Source organism: Pinus tabuliformis, chromosome 1_1 (genome assembly GCF_031772625.1).
Source record: "Pinus tabuliformis cultivar Carrire ecotype Pingquan chromosome 1_1, CPIR1, whole genome shotgun sequence".
NCBI classification, from domain to species: domain Eukaryota; kingdom Viridiplantae; phylum Streptophyta; class Pinopsida; order Pinales; family Pinaceae; genus Pinus; species Pinus tabuliformis.
Window position 1 is genome coordinate 526,904,567 of NC_142297.1, and position 24,678 is coordinate 526,929,244.

Here is a 24,678-nt window from a genome sequence, read left to right on the forward strand (position 1 = left end):
GAAAGATCAACATTAAAATAAACTCAATTTACATAACAACGCTTTGGAATTTAACGCAAACATCTAGAGGTCTAGGTAGAGATGTGTTCCGGCGTCGTTAAACATAGTGACTGTCGATCTCTACGAAGGTGGGTGATTCCTCCTGAGAGTCGGTGGCACTAACACGGACTTGAGCTCCCGCGTACCGTCGAGTATATTGGGAGACCCCTATAGGCTTTTATCCTTTATCCTTAGGAAACCGTGTCGGCCGCCCTACTGATCGCGATGCAGTGAACACAGCATTCACGAAGATCGACCACCCGTACCGTAAAACGTATTCTGTGGTTTCGCGAAAGGTTTGGCACACCCTCTGCCTAGATCTCCAGAGCAGTTTCTTTTGCCCTTTTTCAAACTCTATAATTGAAAAAGTCCAACCGAGCATTTGTCACTTCGGGCTCGTTAATACATCGAAGGCGACTAGAGTCATCTTTAGCTTTTTCTCGACTCTTAAAACATGAAAAAGCAAGTTTGTGTCTAAAAGCGTCGTAAATAAAATTTATTTTAAAGCGGAACATAATCACCTATTATTCCCACGTTGATCTTTCAGTTGAAAAGTATGGAGCCCACCAACCAAGGAAGTAACCTTGGCGGAAGTCCAAATCCCTTCTCCTCTTGGGGAGATGTTGGTGCGCCTCATATGGCTACATTGTCGCTTCCAGGATTGACAATTGGCCTCCCTGTTTGGCTCTTTTCAACTAATGTAGTCCAAATCGCCACTAATCCTGAGCAATCGAATCGACAGTCAGAACAATCTAGAACTACCCACCAGCCTTCCACTTCTTATGACACTTCTTCTGATCCTTCATCTTCGCAAGGTAGAGCCGGCAAAAGTCAGCCTCCCAAGGAGAAGAAGGAAAAGAAGAAGAAAGAAAAGAAGCAGAAGGAGCCTCTGGCGAAGGCGACCGGGGGCAAGCAGAAGAAAGCTGACAAAAACCCACACACTGCACCGACCGGGCCTAAATCGCCATGTGTCATTTTCAAAGGGATCCATTTCCATCGTGATTGTCCTTGTATTCCCCGGATACTAAGGGACTGGTCCCCAAGGTTTCACAATCCGGTAGCATCAACCTCTGGTTGTCAAGTTGATTGCATTCCGTCAACTAGCGAGAGTGAAGGACGAAGAAGGGGACCAAGATCACCCTGTCTATTGTGTGAAGGTAATCATGCCATCCACAAATGTCCATTCTTAGATGAGGCCAAGAGAGTTTTGGAAGATCGCCCGGTTTCACCGTTGCGACTTCCTCCTGGATATCAAAAACTTGCGCCTAATCCCTCGATAGTTGTAACTCCAGTTGACCCTCTCAAGTGGTCAGCTGAAGTGTCGGTCATTGACAATGAACCTACCGAATCCAGACCAGACGAAAGTCTAAAGGTCGAAACGGCAGTTGACCCGGTTCTTCCTTCAGAGGTTCTATCGTCCAATGACTCCGTCATTGAAGATCCGTCTTCAAATGACACCGTCGCTGAAGAGTCATCTTCATGCGACACCCCAGCTGAAGAGAATAAGGATGACACCATCCAGGTTCTTTATATCAGCGCTGACTCTGATGAGCGTCAGGGCAATGCGCCCATTCCTTTATCGCAGGAAGGAACAACATCAGGGTCATATCCGGCCGTATATTCGGTCCCACCACCAAGCAACCTGGTTGTATCCTTTGATTGGAATCAACTAGGCAGACCCCGTTTACCAGCCAGTATACCATTCAGAATCATTGTCCAGATCTATAGAATGATTATGGCTGGTACTATCATTGATGAAGGGGCGTCTGTGAGTATCCTTTCCTCTATTGCTTGGAAAGCACTGGGTTCCCCAGCGCTTTTACCTGAGTTGAGAAATCTCTCAGGTTTTGATAAAGGAACCAGTCGACCATTAGGAATCCTCCCCAATGTACCTGTTACATTGAAAGGGAAGATTGTCGAGATGAACTTGTTGGTCGTCCAGGGACCCTTGGATTATAACCTACTCCTTGGACGTGACTATATTTATTGCATGGGAGCGATAGTCTCCTCACTCTTTAGAGTAATGTGTTTTCCACACGAAGGAAGGATGGTCAAGCTCATAGACCAACTTTCATTTCCGGGATCTCGCATCGCAAATAGTCAAATACCAATCCTAAATGGTCTATTCACTCAAGATACGCCTCCACCCCCGGTCCTACTTCCCGATGAGTGCGAGTGATTCGGAAAGAAAGACTAGGACCCAGGGGGCATGCACCCTGGTCTGCTTCGGGCAGAAGAAACTCCGGGTATAAGGAAGAATTTCCGCAGAAGAATATGACTAGTCCGTACCCCGTCCGTAGGAAGTGGGGTTGTTCTGGAATAATAATCTTTTGTTAAAGTTATGTGTCTGGGAATCATTCACCTTTGTCTAAAAAAGTGGGCAATGCCCGAGTAGGAATTCCCTTATTGCAATAAATAGTGAACATCTTTGAATTCAAGCCTCGCCCATCGAAACATGTGTTTTGAAGGATAAGCAGGGGCAGCCTACAAAGAAGGGGACTATATTGTTGTGACAGAGGGTAACCATCTTTGGACAACCCAATGATAGACATCGCCGAAGAAAGAGATTGATTTGCGGCAGCAAATAGAACCACTCTTCGGATAATAAGAAAGAGACAAACCTCGTTGATAAAGGGGCAGTCTCGAAATTCTACCATATACCTGGGGGCATGCAAACTTTTGGAATGCAAGCAAGGGACGACTATTTATTTTTTAAATTTTTAGGTCCTCCCTTTAAACCTGTAGGTCTAACCCGTTAAACTCGTAGGATTAGCCGTTTCCAAACTTGCATAAAGAAAGCCTGTGGGGCAAAAGTAAAATTTGCCAAAATTAGAGCATAGCTGTGGTAAGGCATAAGCTCTATAAAAATTGGTCCTTACGAGAGGCGTTCTTCATATGACTGGTATATCGAGCAGTTTTGGCATATAGTTCATGCTCGTTAAAAAATAAACGCAAATTCGAGCAGTTTTAGGCCTGAATCTATGCTCGTTAAAAAATAGAAAAGTGTGAGCAAAAGTTTCCCCCAGAGTTCAAGCTCATGGAAAAAATGAACCGGTAAATAACCTTTTGAGATCGTAAATTCATCAGCCATAAAAACCTTGATCATGTTGTCATCCATCACCTCCACCGTTCATTTGGCCGATCATTCACTTCCATTTGTGTGTTTACCTCTTTTGAGAAACAGCTGCGAAGAGTGATTTCACCTAGCCATCCTTGTGACACTGCCGTGATTGGAAAATTCCAACCTGTACCTGGAATTTGTAGCTATCCCTGTTTATCACTCGTTCCTCAAAAGACGAGTCTTCTTTCAGCTCTTTTCACTGACTCGTAAAATATGAAAAGTTTGCCGAGTTTTGGCCTTCCAGCTCGTTAAATGACCAGAACGCCATCCCTCCTCTAAATTTTAATCTTTTTGGACCTGGGGGATTATTGCACAAAAGGATCGAGCGCTTGTCTTGTTCGGCTCGTTAAAAGTACCGAACAACCATCCCTTATGTATTGTTTTATACTTTTTCGGACTTAAGGGATATGCTGACGAAAAAGGAATTATGGAGTTGACTTTCTGTACCTTTTCAAACTCTCTAAAATGAAAAGGACCGAGTTTTCTTTGTCGTTAGACTCGTTAAAATGATTAAATAGCGACAAACTTGTCTTTAGACGAGAACGAGTTTCCCTATCGCTAGGCTCGTTAAATCTTAGCGATGGGCTTGCCCGAAGGGCAGGTTATAGAACAAGCATATGTTATCCTCCTCAAGCTTGACAAAAATAAAGAGGTACTGGTCAGAAATGACTGGGGAAAAATTGGGAGAACATCAAAGTTTAAAGGTAGCAAGTCACTCTTGAACATGACACTTTTCCTCCGTACCACATCGGGTTGGGTTGTTTCATTCACCGGTCTCATCACCATGGTCCTCGCCAAACCATCCACATTTGGGGTAATGCTACCAATCCATCGCATCAGTGTTGTTATATGTTCAAGAGGGGTCATTCTGAAAGTGTCAATCGTGTCCCATCCACTGCCATACATTATCCTTCATCCATTCATGATCGCCACCCTGAATCATATGTCACAGTTTGTTTTCACCTCCACTAAAATCATTAGCTCCGTCCCGTGTCATTGATGTGGGATTCATTAAGGCCCTCCTTTGACGGATCGCTTCTTGTCGACTTCAACTCATTATCCAAGAAGTTGATCTAGGAACACCCCCATCAGTACTTTGAAGCTTGCATGTCTCAATGGCAAGTTTCTCACTTTCGGCGACAGGTATACATCAATGACCTTCGACCAGAAGATTTTGCGTGGCGTTCGACGCCAAGTCCTTTATTCACGCCACGTGAATTGTACTGCAGTACCTTGAGGGTCATTTTCATTATTGGTGATTCCTCTCGCGCTTGTTAACGGTTTTCATTATTGATCGGTAATCAAGCGATGTCTTTCCATGTTCGACTTCAGCGCAATTCTCACATGGATCGACTTGTACTTAGAGTGAAGATCGAACGAGTTTGAAGACCCCGGATCTAGTTTCATCCATCCGGGCTGCGATATATATTCAGGAAATATAAAAACATTTTCCATGTACACCATTGCAGCAGATGATCATCCTATCAAAGGATGATAATTTCAGTGGAAGATTATCAGTCTGTCATCAGACGATCGTCTGTCATATGTACCAAAATGTATTTATAAAAGCTAAGCATGGGAATGCTCGCCTTAGCTAGACCATGAAAATTGAATGAAAAATAATGTATTGTATTGTATTGTATTACAGGGCACTCTCCTCAGCACTGGAATGAACTTCGGACCCTCTAGCTAAAGCATTTCACCCGATAAACGGCCTCATACTTTAGGGGGCAACTGTTATAGACATTTTTGTGCCTCGCGTCAAGGAGCATGGAATGTCAATAATTACAGGGATCCTCAGTCCCTAAACATGTTGTTCTTACCCCTAAAAGAACAAGGTCATCAACCAACAGCACTTCCAATCAGTTCTCCACCTGAAAACACTTCAAAACAGGCTTATTTTGGATCATGTCAGCTGCTCCACTGAGCTTCTGCGCTGGAATGCAACTGTCCCTCTTTGTACCTGTGCTGGAAGTCAAGATTAATGAAGGCTACCTGCGCTGGGCGAGATTGGCCAAGTGGCACAGTCATCCTGCAAGGTGTCAACTGCCCAGGAAGCTTCCAAACTGACACTTGGTTCATGAGATTCGCCCTGTGATGAGTAAGAGGTACTTGATCACCATGTGTAAGCAAGGATCTCCAAGTGGACCCAGGAACTGAAGATTAACTGAAGAAGGAGAGGACACAAGGCAGCTTCATGTCAGTCTCAAGCTGACTCATCCTTTCCTCTTCTCTCCTATATATAGAGCTCTTCTATGAGGTCTAAGGAGGCTGGAATTTTGTTAGAGCAAGGAGGTGTTGTTGGTTTGCAGTCAGAGCTATTGGGTGATTGTTTTACTAGAGGTGAAGAGGAGAGTTCTTGCTGCTGGGGAAGTGTTGCTGGATTGGAGCCATCATCATTGGTTGTAACCTTCTCAAAACCCTGTTACTTTCTATCAATAAAGTTTTGCATGTTCTCCTATATACTTGTATTACATAGATGTTTTGTGTTTACATGTATATTTGATGAACCCTAATCCATGCTTCAGTTATGAGTACTTGTATCTTGTAGTTTGCTCTCTTGTTTTGTGCAGGATCTGTGTGTAGCTGGACCGGCTAAGAGAGCAAGGAGCTGGGAACGAGATACAAAGAGAGAAGGACAAGGATCGACTAAGCGAAAGACACCAGGTTGGTTGACCTTCTTTTCATTCTCTCTGTATTTTCATAAAGTGAAACATGAGAACTTTACTTTCAGTTGTTGCTAAAGACTGTCACCTTTAGAGTAGGGATAGGGTCATCCGCATTGGATACTTTTCCCCACAACAAGTCTATTCTTCTAGCTCCATGTACTAACCCCATACTTGAACACAATCTTTGCAACCAAACTGTTTCCTTGCTTGCATGAGTGGCTGCCATGTATTCTGCCTCTGTAGTTGATAGTGCCACTACAGATTGTTTCTTACTCATCCAACTGACTGCACCTCCAAATAGGTTAAACACATACCCACTTGTAGATCTTCTCTGATCTAGATCTCCAGCCCAGTCTGCATCAACAAAACCATGAATATCCAACACTCTGTCCAATCCTGGTCTTCCTTGGTAGCACAAACCATGATCGCTAGTGCCACGCAAATACCTGAAAACCCGCTTCACTGCTGTCCAGTGCTCCTTCTCAAGTTTTGACATAAACCTGCTCAATACTCCCACTGCATGTGCAATGTCTGGTCTAGTACAGACCATTGCATACATCAGGCTACCGACTGCACTTGCATATGGAACACGGGACATGTCCTCTTCCTCTTCTTGTGTCTTGGGACACTGTTCAGCAGATAACCTTAGACCTACAGGAATATGAACCTTCACCGGTTTACTATCCTGCATATTAAACCTCTGAAGTATTGTCTCGACATACTTCCTCTGGTTTAACCAGAGCTTCCTCTTTTCCCGATCTCTTTTAATTTCCATGCCCAAAATATAGTTTGCAGCACCAAGATCTTTCATGTCAAATTTGGAGGACAATTGGGTCTTCAAATCCTGGATAATTTCTTTGTCATTTCCAACCAGCAACATATCATCCACATACAAGACCAGATAAATAACACGGTCACCAATTAATTTAAAATACACGCAATGATCTGTTTTTCTTCTGGTGAAGCCAAGTCCCCGTATAAATGTATCAAATTTCTGATACCACATCCTTGGTGACTGTTTTAACCCATACAGAGATTTCTTTAACTTGCATACCAGTTCTTTCTTACCCTTCACCGCAAAGCCTTCAGGTTGCCTCATGTAGATTTCCTCTTCCAAATCCCCGTGAAGAAATGTTGTCTTCACATCCATCTGTTCTACCTCAAAATCAAAAGTAGCAGCAACAGATAAAAGTAATCTAATAGAAGCTACCTTGGCAACAGGAGAAAAAATATCACCAAAATCAATTCCCGACACCTGGGAATAACCTTTTGCTATCAACCGAGCTTTGTATTTCTCCACCTTTCCTTCTGCATTAGTCTTCTTCTTGAACACCCATTTGCTGCCAATGGGTTTCCTTCCAGCCGGCAACTCTACCAGATCCCAAGCCTCATTTTTGTGCAAAGATGCCATTTCATCAACCATGGCCTCTTTCCAGAGTTTTCCATCCTCTGAATCCACTGCTTCCTTCACAGTTCTGGGATCATCATCAGTAACAGACAAAGCAAAATTTGAACTGAAAGCAGATGGACTATACCTTTCTGGCTGCCTTCTTTCTCGACATGATCTTCTCACAGCCGGAGTTTGTGGCTCTTCATCTTCTGATTCCTCCTCTGCTGCAGAGTCTGATTCTTCCTCCTTTGGCTCAAACTCTATCTTCTCAGGTTCCTTTGGTTGGACTTCAGATTGAATAACATCTTTTACCTCTCTGAACACCACATCTCGGCTGTACACAACCTTCCGTGTGACTGGGTTCCAAAACTTATAACCCTTTAAACCATCCTTATACCCAATAAATATGCACTTTTCAGATTTACTATCCAACTTGGTTCGTTTCTCATTTGGAACATGTACATATGCATCACATCCAAATACCCTCAGAGGTGAAAGAGAGGGTTTCTTACCAGTCCATACTTCTTGTGGAGTCTTATCCTCCAACGCTGATGAGGGTGATCTGTTGATCAGGTAACGTGCAGTATCCACCGCCTCTGCCCAGAATTCCTGTCCTAACCCGGCACCACTAAGCATGCTTCTTGCCCTTTCCATCAACGTCTTGTTCATTCTTTCTACGACTCCATTTTGCTGAGGTGTATATGGAGTAGTCTTCTGCCGTGCTATACCACACTTCTTACAAAATTCTTCAAATTCCTTGCTGCAAAATTCTCCACCATTATCTGTTCTTAGCACCTTTATCTTCTTCTCTGTCTGATTTTCCACCAGAGCCTTAAATTCTTTAAACTTGTCAAAGACTTCAGATTTCTTCTTAAGGAAATATATCCATGTATTCCTTGAGAAGTCATCTATGAATGATACATAGTACACAAACTTACCCAGTGATGGAACCTTCACAGGTCCAAACACATCACTGTGCACAAGCTCTAATATATGTTTCGTCCTCTTACCACCAGAGGGGAAACTCACTCGATTATGCTTCCCATACACACAATTTTCACAGAAATCAAAATCCAGAGAGCTATCATTCATACCTTCTACCATACCTTTACTATGAAGTATTCGAAGGCCCTTCTCTCCAATATGTCCAAGCCTTTGATGCCACAACATGGTCTTCTCTCCAGAGACCACTAGATTTTCTACTCCATTTTGAGGAACCATAGAACTATTGCACCCATCAACAACAGTGCTACCTTGCAGTTTGTACAGAGTTCCAGTGCGAACTCCCCGCATCAATATCAGTGCTCCTCGAACCATCTTGCAGGTATCTTTCTCGAACACCGTCTTTACACCTGCATCATCCAACTTGCTTACAAAAATCAGATTTCTGGCCAATGCAGGAATATGTAGAACACCCGGAAGTGTTCTAACCCTTCCACCTTGCAACTTCAACTTTACTTTTCCCCGACCAATGATTCTAGCCTTCCTATCATCTCCTAAGAAGACATCACCACCATCGTATTTCTCATACTCGCAGAACCACTCTCTATGGGGAATGAAGTGAAAGGATGCACCTGAGTCAATCAACCATGCCTCATGATCTACATGTGTACTTGAAGAAGCCAAGTACACATCCACACCTTCATCTGAGGTGGTTTTCGCCTCTGCAGAAGGAGCATCATCAGATCCCTTTCCTTTATCAAGAGCTTTAGATTTACAATCCCTTTTGAAGTGTCCTTCCTTTCCGCATTTCCAGCACACCACCTTTGTAGGTTTTCCTGGAGATTTAGATCTCCCTCTAGATTTAGATCTCCCACTCGATGACTTATTTTTGTTTCTGTTCTGGGACCGTCCTCGTACAAACAAGGCATCACCATTCTGGTTGTCCATATTCTTCCGTCTCATCTCCTCCGTCAGCAAGGCTGAGACTATTTCATCAAACTGCAAAGCAGTTGCATTGCTACCTATTGCAATAACTAGACTATCCCACGAATCTGGTAGAGAACACAATAGACTGATGCACTTTTTTTCATCTGAAATTTTAATATCAACAGATAATAACTGACTTACCACAGTATTAAACGCATTCAGATGCTCTGTCACCGAGTCTCCATCTTTCATCCTCAGGTTATACAGCTTTTTCCGCAGGAACAATTTATTCACCAGAGACTTAGATTGGTACAAAGTCCCTAACTTGACCCACAAAGCCTTCGTCGTAGCCTCCCCTGATACATTCAACAATACTGAATCTGAGACACACAATCGTATTGTGCTCTTTGCCTTACGATCCAACTTCTTCCATTCTACATCGGTCACTCCCGATGGTTTAGTATCCGGATCTACTGCGATCCACTGATCTTTATCCACCAACAGATCCTCCATCTTGAGTTTCCACAACTCAAAACTCTGACCATTGAACTTCTCAATCTTGATCTTTCCACTGCTCGCCATCTTCTTTCACCACCAGAATCGATCTCGCAGATCTCCCACTGAATAGGGTCTACCACAGGCCCGAGCGAAACCCCTCAGCAACAAAGGCGTCCCCTTGAAGCCAAAACAGCTCCGATACCAAATGTAGGTTTTAACCCTGTACAGAAATTACCTGCATATGAATTCTTAAACAAAGAAAATAAACAATGCGAGAGCATAACCCATAAAACACATATGCACAGAGATTTTTCCCTGGATCCCAAAACCGGAACTACCAGCTTGATTTTTCATTATGTTCCTTTCAATGTTACAATACATATTTATACATGCCGAAGCATCCAATACCATGGACCGAAAAACCATCGCGTCCAATACCATGTGCGAAAAACATGCACAAAACCATAGGTAGGTTCGCCCAACCTAATATAGGGTCCAAAATTTTTGTTCCCAGGGCGCTGCCCCGGACCCCGTAGAGGGGGGCGACCTGCCCCCCTCAAACCCCCCGGACAGGGGGGGATGCCACCCCCCCGCTGCGCAATCGGCACAACGAAGGGGGGCTTCCGCCCCCCTCTAACCCCCCGTTTCACTACGTTGGTTAGTCGTGGAAAGAATATAACACAACCCAACAAATGATTTAAATAATAATCTAGGTTAATATTGTGTTTTGTTGTAATTAGAGATTAAGAAGGCTGAGCCCAAGAAGGCTTAGCGTGAGCCTAAACTTGTGTATGAAATGGATGGAAGGTCTCCGTTTATTCCAAGTCCCCGTGGCTATGGGATGTTTATGGTGGATTAGGTGCTGGTGACTAGAGTAGTTTTTATACAGCAGGGGATATGGCTCTAGGGCACGAGATTGTGGTGGGTATGGAGGTGTTTACTATGGTAGTGCTTATAGAAGCTATGGTGGTCCTGGTCTAGGGGGTTATTGGGGAGAATGTGTTGCTAGTTATAGAAGTCACTTTGGGTCTTACGGTGACAACTTTGGGGCTATGTAAGTGGGATGTTTGATGGCTACGGAGATAGTGAGGGTTTTGGTAGCTGTAGTGATAGTAGTTATGGAGGGGGGTTCGCGGTGGTCATGGTGGAAGTTCTGCTTATGGGAGTGGACAGGGAGGTATATATCCGATATAATCCATGTGCAATATAGGATAGGATTCATCCTTCGGCGAGTGAGTGTGTCCTAAGCAGTTTCTTAGTGCACACAAGTGTAAGACAATAGTAGACATTTGAGTATTGATGGTGTTACAGTAATCAATGATCCAATGTATTCTCTGAAACATCAAGTTCCGTGGTGAATGTGTCCTAAGTAGTTTCCTAGTGCAGACAAGTTCCATCCTTTGTCTAAAGCCAATACTAGACAATTGAGTCTTAATGGTGTTACAATAATTAGTGGCCCACTGTATTATCTAAAACATCATGTTTTGTAGGGATTTTGTTTCATTAAGGATATTCATAAGGGTATTTCTTTTAATATGATGACAATTTCCATATCTTTTAGAAAGATTACATGCATCACTAGATAGACCTAGTTGATACTAGATTATTAAAGATTTATACTATTTCATGGACTGGATGATGACATGGATGAAGATTTTGCTTCATTTGCATCCCTTGCTCTTTTGAAACATAGAAATTGAAGGCTAAAATTATATAGTCTTTTATTAATGATTATTTCATTTCTAGCTTCATTTTTTGTAAATTTACTTAGGAAAACAATATTCCACTCTTCGGTGAACTGTCACTTTTTGTAAACTAGGAAGAGGAGGTTTAGAAACATTTTCTTAGACATCATGTTCTTCACTACATGGAAATTATGTGTTTATAACACTACATTCATTGGGTGATTTGTTTATGGACTTTTGTGATTGGTTGAAGCTGGAGGTTTTTTGAAGAGTCTTTGAACTAAAAATACTACATAGTCCGGTAGGCTTTATTATCTGTTGTTATATCCTTTTGAAAAACAACCATTGTATATGATCTCTCCTTAATCACTTTCACCTTTAATATATGTGTATTGTTGTGGTACTCTTTATTTAGAGCTTCTCTAAATTCTAGCAAAAAGATTCAGAGAGGCAATTTTCTTATCAATTTGTAATCGAAATGACATCCAATTATATTCTCTACCATAGAGTAGAGAGGTCCACAAAAGACACAACTAAATATCTAGAAATCTCAACAATGTATGAGAGTTTTTATGATTGTTATGGGGAAAAATCATGGAAGTAATGAATTTCATTTAATTTCAATCTGATAGAGGTACAATTTTCCATAGGGTAAACTCAAGAAATAGAACAATGGTAATATGTTAGAAGAATTATAAGGGGTATATCTTGTCATTGTATTAAAACACATCTAGAATAAATATGTTATTCACTTTGTTGCAAGGAGATATATTGTTGTGAAACAAATATTAGCTTGATGAATGATTTGCATTAGAATATCTAATGTTGGATATTTTTAAGAATTGGATTGAATTGAATATAAAAATCAATATAGTATTTTAAACATTGCATCACCACTTATGCTTTAAGCTCAAACAAAAAGGAGAAATATCATTCATTTAAACATAAATTTGAAACTTGTGATGTCGGAAGATCACGAGAATTTTTAGAATTGCCAAATACTTGGTTTTATTAATCTCTTTTAGAAATGCCCAATAATTTTAACTATGGCTAGCATAGGGAGAAATATTGTAAATTGTCTTTTATGTAGCGAAGGAAATAAATGAAATATGGAAAGAGTTGAGCCAAATCTCTTTAACATAATTCAGTGTTCTATTGCATGTTAGCGCAAAATTGTTAATTAGTATTTTGGAGCCTCGCCTTGGAACAATTATACAAGGGAAATTCAAAGCTGGCCCGATTTAGAATCCTTCAAATGTTTCTTGTATTAGGGTTGTTGTATATGGAGAATCACAAAAGCATTTACCCCCTCACAATGCAAGGCATTATAATTCCAAGCCTCAAGATATTAATTTTATCTTTCGTGATCGATGGAGGAGTGGCACAAAAACTACATAATAACACTAGTTGATATGAATTAGTCCATTTGCAAGCCCTCATTCATATGTCAAGGGTGACTTCATAATATTTTTTCAAAGCCCCATTTTAGGAGTGATAAAAAAGTTAGTGTTATATGTGACTTGGCATCCTATTATGGCGCAGACCTAGAATCTGCCATTACAACTTTATAAAGGCTGAGTTCAAATTCACCCAACTAGTGGTTTTCCCTATGAACTACTAACGTTTTTGTAGTTTATTTTGGAACATTATTGGTTACCAAAGAAGCAATTGGAACAAATTCCATTTTTCATTCGGTCATCATTGAACCTCATCCACTTTGTAACTTCAAGAATTGAAATTCAATACTTTCTTGACTATATGATGTTATTGATATCGTTACTCTAGTAGGTAGGGATAAGATGGTTTCAATAATCAAGGAATCAACCAAAAATTACATGCTTAACTGTGTCAACAAAGTCTACCATGTATATGTTGTTAGAAATTTAGTTGTGGCAAAGCACATCATTGTGGATGTAATGACAAATTATTCCACTTCTTGCAATGCGATGGAAACACCTCTTACGGACGAAGAGTTGGTGAAGAGTGGGGACTTGATGAGATCATGAACTAAGTAAAGCATAATTATAGAAAATCTATGTGAGAGCATGTATTTTGTATGTAGTGCAAAGGCTTAGGCACACTATATCAGTCAACACTAACTTTTTTCCATGTGGACCACTAAGCCTTCTTTAGTTGATGGATAGATTATTCTTGCATGTATATATATGAAGATGACTCTTATTGTTAGAGTTCAAATTTTGGGCAGTGGTGAGCTTGGGGATATCCGACGGGGTAGAAAATCATTCTTCAAGATTTGTCTCAAGGGAAACCTCAACTAAAGATTTAGATGAGTTTCTTGAAGCCATTTTCAAATTTTCATTGATGTCAAAGTGGTATAAGGGAATAACGTATTGCATATTAGGAGATACATCAAACCCAAATAATTACAAGATTATCATTATAAAGAACCACTATCCTCTTGCTACACAAGAATATGAACAGTTGGATGGAAAAGTTCTTATTTGTAATAAACAACAGGTTTTCCTCGCAACTAACTTACAGGTCAAATTAGGTCTTGTCAATGGATCCCTTGGAAAAGCTGTTTCCATTTTTTATGCGCTTGGATCAAAACTCCCTGAATTTCCATCATTTGTTGTTATTGACTTCTTCCAATATAAAGGGCCACCATGGGATGCCTTAAAACGAACTTATGTGCCACTCCACCCAATAACACATAGTTCTCATAGGAAAATACCCCTTCAAATGGCATGGGGCTTGACAATACATAAATCACAGGGAATTCCATTACCAAATGCGACAAAGGACATTGAAAACATATACCGACAAGGCTTGACATTCACGACCATCTCTAGAGTTTGAACTGTAGCTAACCTTGTCATCTCTTCATCATTTCCCTTCAGCTGCTACTCCCAAATGCAAGGAAATGCTTTCATCATACGTAGGCATCATGAGGAGTTTTTCGTGACTTGAAAGTCTATATAGCCAATTACTGTGTGATCATTTGCATGTAGTTCCTTCATATCCCCTTGTAGTAAGTATGGTTTCCACTTGGTTTCCCCCTTGCCCTTCTTATCATGGTTTTCTTTTTTGCTTCCATCCGCAATCTTCGATACTTCTATTAGGGTCCAACCCTAACCCCTTTATTTAAGTAATAAGCCCAAGGGGTTGAGTCAGTGTCATAGTTAGTTAAAGAGTCAATAAATCCCGCATTAATAATTGTAAGTGGTTGACCTGCGTTATAGAAAAGAGACCACAATTAATTGTAAATGGTCCATAGTTAATAAATAAAGTGGTTAACCCGTGTTATGCAAGGGACCACTAATAGTTATGGTTTTGGATGTCATTAAGCTATAAATAGTCTTAGTTAGTAAGGGAAAGATCATCGAGTCTTATTGCAATTGAGATCTTCTCTGTTGGAGGTTGCCCCCTTGAAGAGGCAAGTGAACATTGAATCTAATTCTGAATAATAAAATACATTGTAGTTTTTCTCATTTCATGTGATAATTCTATGTTTTGGGCTATATTTCCTCATAATTATGGTATTATGGATTTCTCGGAGGTCAAGAGTATAACAAGTGGTATCAGAGCACTTTCAATGGCCAACTGTACCTCTAATATTCACAGAATGCTTTTAGGCTAGAGATGTGTTCCAGCGTCTTTAAACCACGAGATTTGTCATTGAGCGCATAAACCTACACATTTGGGGAGGCATGCACATAGGAACTACAAGAAGTGGTCACACTTGTTGGACTCCCTAGTAACCCCTATGGGTACCCCTTCGAGTAGTAACGCATTACACATAACCATGCACGGACTACACTTCCACGTACCCTTGGGTATATTGGAAACCCCTTAAGGCAACCTGAAACCTAACCTTAGATAAGTCGTCGACCATCTTGCTGCTATAGTAAACTAAGAACAACACTCGAGGAGATTACTCACACCTACAATAGGGTAGTCAGGTAGTACAACTAAGGGTACGGTTACTCCTCCTTAGTTAGCACCCTGAAGGATTGGATCAAGTACTATTGTTGGATCTCAACGTATATTGCGATTTGTAGCACTTGACACTCCTTTGTGATGATAATTCCCTTTTTTATTTGAAGATTTCCCTCTACCTTGTGATGAGCCTCATAAATGGGTAATTATATAGGCTCATTTTACCTCCTAACCTAGTCAAGCCAACCATTCTCTTAGCTTATTGTATGATTTTCTGATTATATCTATGCTTATAGAGTGAGTTGAGTTAGCTATGATGCCATGTGATTTAACATGTGTTTAATGCAGATTATTGATGATTTTTGAAGTCAAAGTCAAGGATCCAGTGGACAAATGGCAGCAATAACTCGAAGTGGACAAAGGATAGGACTTATAGGAGGGAATCCCCCTCATTTATTACTCCTCACTTCGAATTCCCCTTCATTCAGCTCGGAGTACAAGCAGCCAAGTCATGCACTAGAAGGCAGTCGAGCAAGTGGAGGATGACTGATGATTATCTCGAGTTTTGGGAGCCAAGCCTCCCTGATTTTAAGGAAGTTGTTGGTAGCTTCATTTGTATAAGTAGAGAGGCCTAGGGACTCACTAGGGTCGGATTTTTGTTGGATTTTTGTTGTACTTTTTCTTATGTAAACTCTGCTCAACTTCGAGCTTATTATTTTGACAGTTCCATGTAATCTTGTTATTGTTTTGGAAATAAAGATGGAATCCTTTTTGAGCTAGCACTGAGTTACCTCAGAGGGCTGAAGCTCTTGGGTTAGGGCCCAATCCAAGCAACCAAGCTCCTCTTTACTTGTATTTGTATATTTTATTTCAGATTGTAGATTAGGTTGCTATTAGATGTTTTTTTTTTATGGTAAAGAATAGGTTGCCTTTGATGATTCAATAGTTTGCTTCAATTTGTGCTTTCTATAGCAGGTTAAGCAGTGACAAAGAGAGGATTCAAAAGGCTAACAAGAGTGCCTTGGCCTCTCTTCCTCCCTCTGGGACCATGATTTGAGGCAAAGACCCTCTTGCTGCCCCAAAAACACAAATTTTCCTCATTTATAGGACTTCTAGTGTTTAGAGATTTTTAGTTGGTTGATAGTCTAGTTTTCTTTGCTTCAGAACTTCTTCATCATGCTCACTTCTTTATTTACCATTGTCTTCTTCCATGCTTTCCTTTCTTGCAGCAGTTATTATCATTTCCTTTCGTAGATCACAGTTTAGATTAGTTTTATGAAAACCTCTGTTTTTCTAGATGCACTTATTTCATTGCTTTCTTAATCTCATTGGTTGACTGTTAGTTGTTTATGCAGCAGATATCTTCTAGCAGTAGACCAGTCTATCAACCATCCCATCCTCCATCTTATCCATGCCCTACAGGTCACCCAAGTCTCCCCTCAATTCTTCCTTAGTTTCCTGCATTTTCCATAGAATTTCTTCCTCTCTCCTCGAGCAAATCCAATCATCTTTCTCTCTCCTAATGATTCTTGGTAGACCCTAGGTGCCCTAACACTTCATTCTAACATTCATACACCTTTTCCACCACTCTCACACCCTCAAAACAACCAAAACTACTATCAGCGTCCTCTTTTAGGCCTCTTGTAGAACATTGTTTTTCCTCCTGTAGATTTCTTGTGTCCTCCTATAGATTTTCCTGTAGGATTTCTTTTAAAGGTCGAGTGTGGTAAAAGCCTCCAGAAGGCCACCTGAGACCTTCTAGGACCCAACCACACCATCCTACATCCTCATAAGTCCCAAAACCGCCCTTCAACACCACCTATTCACTGCCACATTCATAAACAATAAATCACATACATGTCAAATTCACATAAAAATACATAAAAATCCAAAAAGATGTTTTTTGCTCATTTACTTCCAGAAATAGCTTAGTTAGATGTTGTTTACTTCCTTGAGTATGTAATGGCATTCTTTTCATGGTTTTCATAGTGCTTTCTGCAAAAGTAGGATTAGTTGGTTAATTAGGATTTACTTGGTTTGCTTTACATTTCAGTCTTTCTCCTTTCTGCAGTTAGAGTAGTATCTGTAGAGTAGTCTTTCTCTCCTTTCATCACATATAGAGCTTCTTCTAGAATCCATAGAAGTTGGCTTGAGCTCCTAGTGATCTTGCGCTGGCTGACCAAGTGACAACCTGCAGTAAGAACTAGTACTTGTGCATACAACACTGTCGCTTCCAAGTTTGTTACGAACTACCGGGTTGATAAGAGTAAAGAAGGCAGCCCAGGAGTTGCAGCATTATTGCTGAAATACTGGTGCTCGCCATCTTTTTGGCGCCATTGCTAGCGAAGCGATAGAGTATTATGTGATTACTGTTTTCTTATGTTTTCTATTACAACATTTTGTTAATAGTTTATTTCAGCAAAAGTAGACTAGTCCTTTCTTTTCCTTCAAGTTCTGCATTTCTTTGTGTTCTTTTTCAATTCTAAAAATTTCATTTCAGCAAGAGTAGACTAGTCATTCTTTTCTTTCAAGTTCTGCATTTCCTTGCTTTCCTCTTCAATTTTGCAAATTTCCATTCAGCAAGTTTATTTCAGCTAGTTGCAATTTGTTTTGTTCAATCAATTTCGGTTTTGCAGGTACTATCAGTGTGGGAAAAAGAAACAAAAGCCAACCAAAAAGAATTATTTTCATGCCTCGTAGGAATAGAGATAACTCAAGAAAAAAATTTCCCAACACCCCCACTGCTTCACACAGGCAGCCTTCTCTCTTCTTCGGTGGTTGCGATCAAGGAGAACCCTTAGGTGAACAGCCAGACATATTTGAAGAACCTACAGGGGAAGAAGAAGAAGAAAACATTCATTTGGAGCCAATGGATAAACACAGAAATGCTAAGAGGAATGGAGAGAGAATAGAGGGTACCTTTCCTATTCGGGAGACCAATGGGGACACCAAAATGAATAATATAATCCCTTCTGCCCTACCTCATTTCCATGGTTTGACTACAGAAGATCCTGACACGTTTTTGTTTGAGTTTGTTGTTATCTGTCGAACCTATGACTATGCAGAAGATGAGAAAAAGTTGAAACTGTTCCCTTCTACTCTCAAGGATGCAGCACTACGCTGGTTCATGGTATTACCTGGCAATAGCATCACAACTTGGGCTCAGATGCGGCGAGCCTTTAACAACAAGTATCGAGACTATTGTAGGTCAAGATATACTAAAGAAGAAATTTTCTGAATTACCATAGGAAGTGATGAGTCCCTAGAGGACTATGAAGAGAGGTTCTAGCTCAGTTACAAAAGGGTCGGGTGTACACTTGACCCTAAGTATCTGAAGCTGGTCCTACTCAGGGGAATTCAGGAAGATCTTTTAGACACCCTCCATCTATTGGTCGGGGGAGACATCTACCAACTATCCTATGAGGACATAAAGATTATTTTTCGGAACCATTCTAGAGTAGCTAGAAAGAAAGGGAGGGGGAGTCAACCCATGGCCAGTACCTCTTCCTCTAGCTCATCCATTAAAGGATAAATTGGAAACATGCTGGAAGACTTCAAGAGTGAGATGTTGCACACTCTTGCCATGCAAATGGATACCTTGCATATCAAAAGGAAACAAGAGGAAGAAGAGAGGGCTTTGGCTATTTTTTTTCCTAGATGCACCAGGAGGCATCCTAGGAATGAATGCCCATTGAACTCTATAGAGGTTTGTTCAGTCTATGAAGAAAATCATTCTACAAACAAGTTCCCTTCCTTACCTAGACTTAAAGATGTATATCAAGGGGCTGAGAGAGTCACTGAACATCTCTATTACATAAACCAAAGGATGTTGCATGGACCTAGACCATATAAGCAAGGGATGCAAGGGACATCTTAGGCATACTACAACCCCAACCAAGTCACTTCCATACCTTCTTGGGCCCCCCTGCTCATCCTTCCTGGTCCACACCTTCTTCTTGGTCCTTCACATCTCCATATCAGGCCCAACCAGCCACTCATTCCTTTCAATCCTATGCTCAGTCGTAGCCTCAGTGGAAAGCATCTCATCAAGGGTGGAGGCCCCAATACAACTCCCCTCCTGCTCTTTTGCCTCCACCACCTGCCCAACCACAATTGTTACCTCCTGCTCCACCAAAGAAACCCCAAATGCCTGCCCAACCAAATCCGAACCCGAACAACAGACAGGCTCAGCAAGTGTATAGTGGGGAACCATCATGCCCGACTTATGTTGTGGAGATTCAGGAAATTAACTTGCGATCTAGGAAAGTTCTCCCAGATAGCCAGCCTCCACCCAGGGAGGTTGAGGAAGATAAAGAGGAAATCGAACCTAAAGCAAATCCACCCTTTCCTGAGAGACTATCCGCAACAGTCCAGCCTACCCCAGAAGAAACTGAACTCCTGGGAGAATTGAAACATTTATGTGTGAAGATACCACTTCTCCAAGCCATAAAAGATGTGCCTATCTACAATAGGTTGATCAAAGAGAAGTGCTTTAGGCATCTAGGAAGGTGCAAGAGGGATGCCCCAACCATCAATGTCATAGGGCAACTGTCCGACCTGATGTTGGGGCAGGTAATCTGTCCAAAATATCTGGACCCTGGAAGCCCAGTAGTCGATGTCCACATCAATGGCACCATGATCCCACACACCTTGATTGATCTAGGAGCTGCCATTAATGTCATGACAAAAGACTCAATGCTCAAACTCAACCTCCAGGGATCCTTGAGGAAGACCACGACCATGCTATAGTTAGCAGACCACTCCACTGTGACCCCTAATGGGATTGTGGAAGATGTGATCATTGTTAGTGTCGGTATCTTCATCCCTCCGTCAGAGATCAAATCCTCTTGTTGCATTGCATATTAGGTGTCCCACCCAGTCAGCTGCATTCCATTAGGAGCATGGATCATCTGACGGTAGTGGCTTCTCCTACAGTTTCCCTCATGTCATTTACCTGCTGGCCCATGTTTATTCATCAAAATCATATACAGTCACCTTTTTGTCTTTAAAGTTTGCAAAAGTCTTTTCTAGGGTTTCATTGTCATTAGGTCTAGGGTTTCATTAGGGTTTCATCAAAAAGGGTTTCAAAATGTCCAATAACAGTCAGCAGGCACATGAGGAGGTTCCAGTATCAATAAATTTCATAATCAAGTGCTCAGAGATGTATTTTTCCTCAAAACTCTGTTTTGAGGAAAAATAGAGTATTTTAGGTTTTATTGTATAAATTCATGTAATTTCATTTCCTTCATATGTAAATCAGTTCAATGGCAACCCTGGTCACTTTCCCTAGCCTCAGTAGCTCCAACCCCCTGCAAAGCAAACAAAAAACAAGTCATTCAGTTCATCAAAAAGCTCAAATAAAGTCAAAAGCTCAAAAACAGAGTTAAAAAATAAAGTCATATTCCAAACATTGTAAAAGTGGGTTTTTATGAACCAAAAATTAAAGGCTCCTTGTATATAAATTGTTTTCTCAATTCAAAAGCTCATTTTCATCCAAGAAGAAGAATTGAAGCAAGTGAAGGCCATGTTTGAGTCAAGGGAGAACGTTTGGAGAAAAACTGTCCAAATACAGCGACTATGAATATGATCAGATATGGGAGTGGTCGTCGTTTGCTTGAAATTGGTAAGAATCTTTGTTCCTGTTTCGTACCTTATTGGTAACTAAAAATGGATTAAAAAGGTTGTGGTAAGGGAGCTGAAGTTATCGAATGAAACTCTAGGCAATTCGATGTACCATTTTTCCTCCAGACCAGTTAACGTTCGCTGAAAATGGTGACGCCTAATCAAATCATCATTGAGAGTGTTGGATGAACACCACAGATGAAAGGTCATCACATGATTCGACGGGTCTTCACCCGGATTTTCATTAAATTTAGGAATATCTGACAGAAGTTTATGAGGAATTTCCGGCCACCAAGGGGCATGAGCAATTGGATTGTTTGTTAGCCGATTTAGATCCGATAACTCTAAAGTTGCCACGAAGGGCAACTGTTGATTTAGGTTCGGTGAAACATACCCAGGATAAGACGGAATCGCTTGAGCAGTGGGTCTTTGCATACCAGCATAATGCATTTGATGCTAATAACTTTGGTAAGGCTGATGAGCATAACCATTATGATATGATTGATGTTGACCGTTTTGAATATACGGTTGCCCATTACCCGCAAAGCTTTGTTGCTCGGGTCCTTGGTAAGCCTGTTGGAATTGCGGTTGTTGATATTGTACCAGCCATGGTTGTGAAGCTATTTGTTGTTGCCAAATACTGGCTGTTTGACCAAGATGAGGGGTAATAGTACCTGTTTGACCCTGGGTCACTCCAGTTAAGGAGCCACTAATTGGTGATTGTGGCTGCGTCGTGGAGACAAGAGGTTGTTGTATTACGACCTGAGAAACTTGAGGTTGACATACAACAGGCAATGCTTGTACTTGCGACACCGTCACAATAGCTGGTGTAGCGGGAATATTTGACACAGGTGGACTTTATTGCATTGAGTATACAACTCTTGGTGGTTGAGGCAGTATTGGCACCCAACCGCTGGATGTAATTCCAGCATAACCCGAATTCTGTTGTGAACTCTCGTACAGTTGTTCTCCCGGAGGAAACAATGAAAGGGCATACTGCCCCCCATACGGTGGCAATCCAGTGCTCAAAGGAAGGATTTGCCTTTGGGGACGGGACTACCCAAATTGATACTGTTGCGAAGGATCAATTTGCTAAGACTCAACATAAGAGATTCCAGATACTATTCCGGACGAACAAACAGGAACAGACCATACTGTCGAAACAGTCCTTGGGTGGACTCCATCTAGCGATTGAGAGCTAGTTGGGATAGATGGTATGCCAGCGAACATCGTTGGAGTAGCAGCAGGGGGTTCTGCCGCTGCTGCGTCGGATGACACAGTCCTGGATGTCGACGGTTGTTCAAACATATCTAGTCTATCCAAGAGATTTCCTAGCGATTCTACAGGAACTTGCGATGAAGGGAGACTAACTTCTGATGAAGAAGGATATAGGGTGATCCCAGCTCCAAAATGCGATGGAGTACTAGATGGAGGATCCTCCACAATCTCTTCTATAGCAATCAATCCAGGTGGAAGAGGTAGACCGTCAGGTCCGTAAAATATTTCTGGTGTCGAAGAAGGTATAGACTCTGTAGCGACAGATGTTGGGGGGATAACACCTTCCGAATCAGCTGTAGATGGAGCCGGTTCAGGAATAGAAGTGTTTACCGTCACACTAGGATCAGTTCTAATGTCCTCTTGTGGCTGCGGAACTTCTTCTGTAAAGGCAGGGATACCAGAAATGGTTGGAGTAACTAGAGTCCCTGAGGATGTTGGAACACAAGTTCCAAGCAAACCAGGGGACTTTGATCCGGTTAAACAAGTTCGCTTTGTCCGGAATAGTTTCATTTCCAGAGTCAAAGACGGTTGACTCGTAAGTCTCCGCGAACGACGGGGTTTCGATTGACTTTCTTCCACGATTGCGGATTACTTGATCAACTCAAAATAAAGGGGAAAAATGATTCCGAATTAAATGAATTTTAGACTCTTTGACACAACTTGCTTTTTCAATTTTTAAAAGTCGAGAAAAAGCTAGAGATGACTCTAGTCACCTTCGATTTTTAATGAACCTGAAGTGACAAGTGCTTAGATGGACCTTTTCCTTTAAGGAGTCTTAAAAGGAATGAAAGAGACTACTCTGGAAATCTAGATAGAGAGATTACCAAACCAATCACAAAACTACAGAATAATTTTTACGGTACGACAGTCAATCTTCCTGAATGCTGTGTTCAGTGCATTGCAATTGATAGGGCGGCAGACACAGCTTCCTAAGGATAAAGGATGTAACCTATTGTGGTCTCCCAATATATACTCGACAGTACGTGGGAGCACAAGTCCATACTGGTACTTGTCGTTTCAAAGAGGAGGAATCACCCAACCTACAATGAAAGCAATAGTTACCAGGGTTTACAACTGATGAGCCCCAAAAATGGACAATTATTTGTGCTCATTCAACCTCCTAATTTGACTTAATCCACCATTCTCATTAGTTTATTGCATGTTTTTTATTATATTTATGCTAATAGAGTGAATTTGGTTAGTCATTATGCCAACAAGTCTAATGGGTGCTTTGTGTAGCCTTTTTGGTCAACTTGGAGACAAATTTGAAGGTCTTAATGAGTACTTGGCAGCCAAATTCGTGGGAGAACAAGGGAGAGGATTTGTAGGAAGGTGTCCCCTTCATTTATGGGCCCTTACCTCGAATCTTCCACCATCAGCTCGGAGTTCAAGGGCCACCGAATCAATTAACACAAGGGCAGCCAAGCAAGTCAAGTAGGACTGTTGTTAACTACAAGTTTTGGGCAGCCGAGTCCCTAAAGTTTAGGAGGACTGTTGGGTCCTCAATTTGTATAAATAAGAAGGCTTAGGGCCTCATTTTGGTTAGCCAGTGGATGTTAGCTAGTTAGCCAGTAGATAGTAGCTAGTGGTTAGTCATTTTGTAGCCATTAGTTAGCTAGTTTGTAGTTCGATTTTTATGCAATAGATTAGCTTTGCTTTCAGCTCATGTTCAAGTTCTTCTTATGGACAGTTTTGATATAACTCTTCATTTCTTGATCAATAAAGATGAATCCATCTTTGCACCAGCTCTAAATCTCTCTTAGGAGGCTGTAGCTCTTGGGGTTGGGCCCATCTCAAGCGCCTAGTCTCTCCTTCGTTTATCTTTATGTGTTTGCTGCGTTCTTAAAATAAAATTTGCTATTTAGATTTAGATCTTGCTTCGTTATTTAGATTTATTTTGATGGTTAAAGTAGCTGTTTATGTTTAGAATATATTGGTAGGATAATAACAGGAAAAATCTCCAAAAAAGGGTTAGAAAACGCTTTTGGTTTCACCTCTTCCTTATTGGATCAGGGGCTGGAGTTGAAGTAACCATGCTGTCCCAAACAAAAACACTTTCTTTGCTTCACCATGCAATCATTAGTGTTTTAATCTCGTTCGTAGAACTTGATATCAATTTGGATGCATGCTTAGGTTTATGATCACTTAGTTTCATAGTTGTTTCACATGGTTTCACTGCAAATAAACTTCTGTTCATTTCCTTTTGTTGTTGCTTAGGTCAGAATAGAGTAAAGTAACTAGGTCATAGGTTTTATAAGTGTTTGTGTGTTCAGTTTGAAATACCACTTGCAGAGTACCTATTACCCTTCCTTACCTGCACATACCCCATCCAACCTACCTGTTTCATCCTTCACTCAGAACCCTTACCTTACATTTACCTCATTCGCTTACTTTGCCATGATTCTCATCTTCTTGTGCAACATCATCTCATCCCTTCTTGGAACAAGTCCAGCCATCTACACCTTCTCCTCAACTCCATCCTCCAAGTCTTGAACTCCCCTATACCCTTATTTCACCTCCATACTCATTCCTCCACCTTTTTCCCTCCATCCATGCTCCAAAATCCCATTTCGAAACATCCTGTAGAAGAATTACAAAACATCCTGT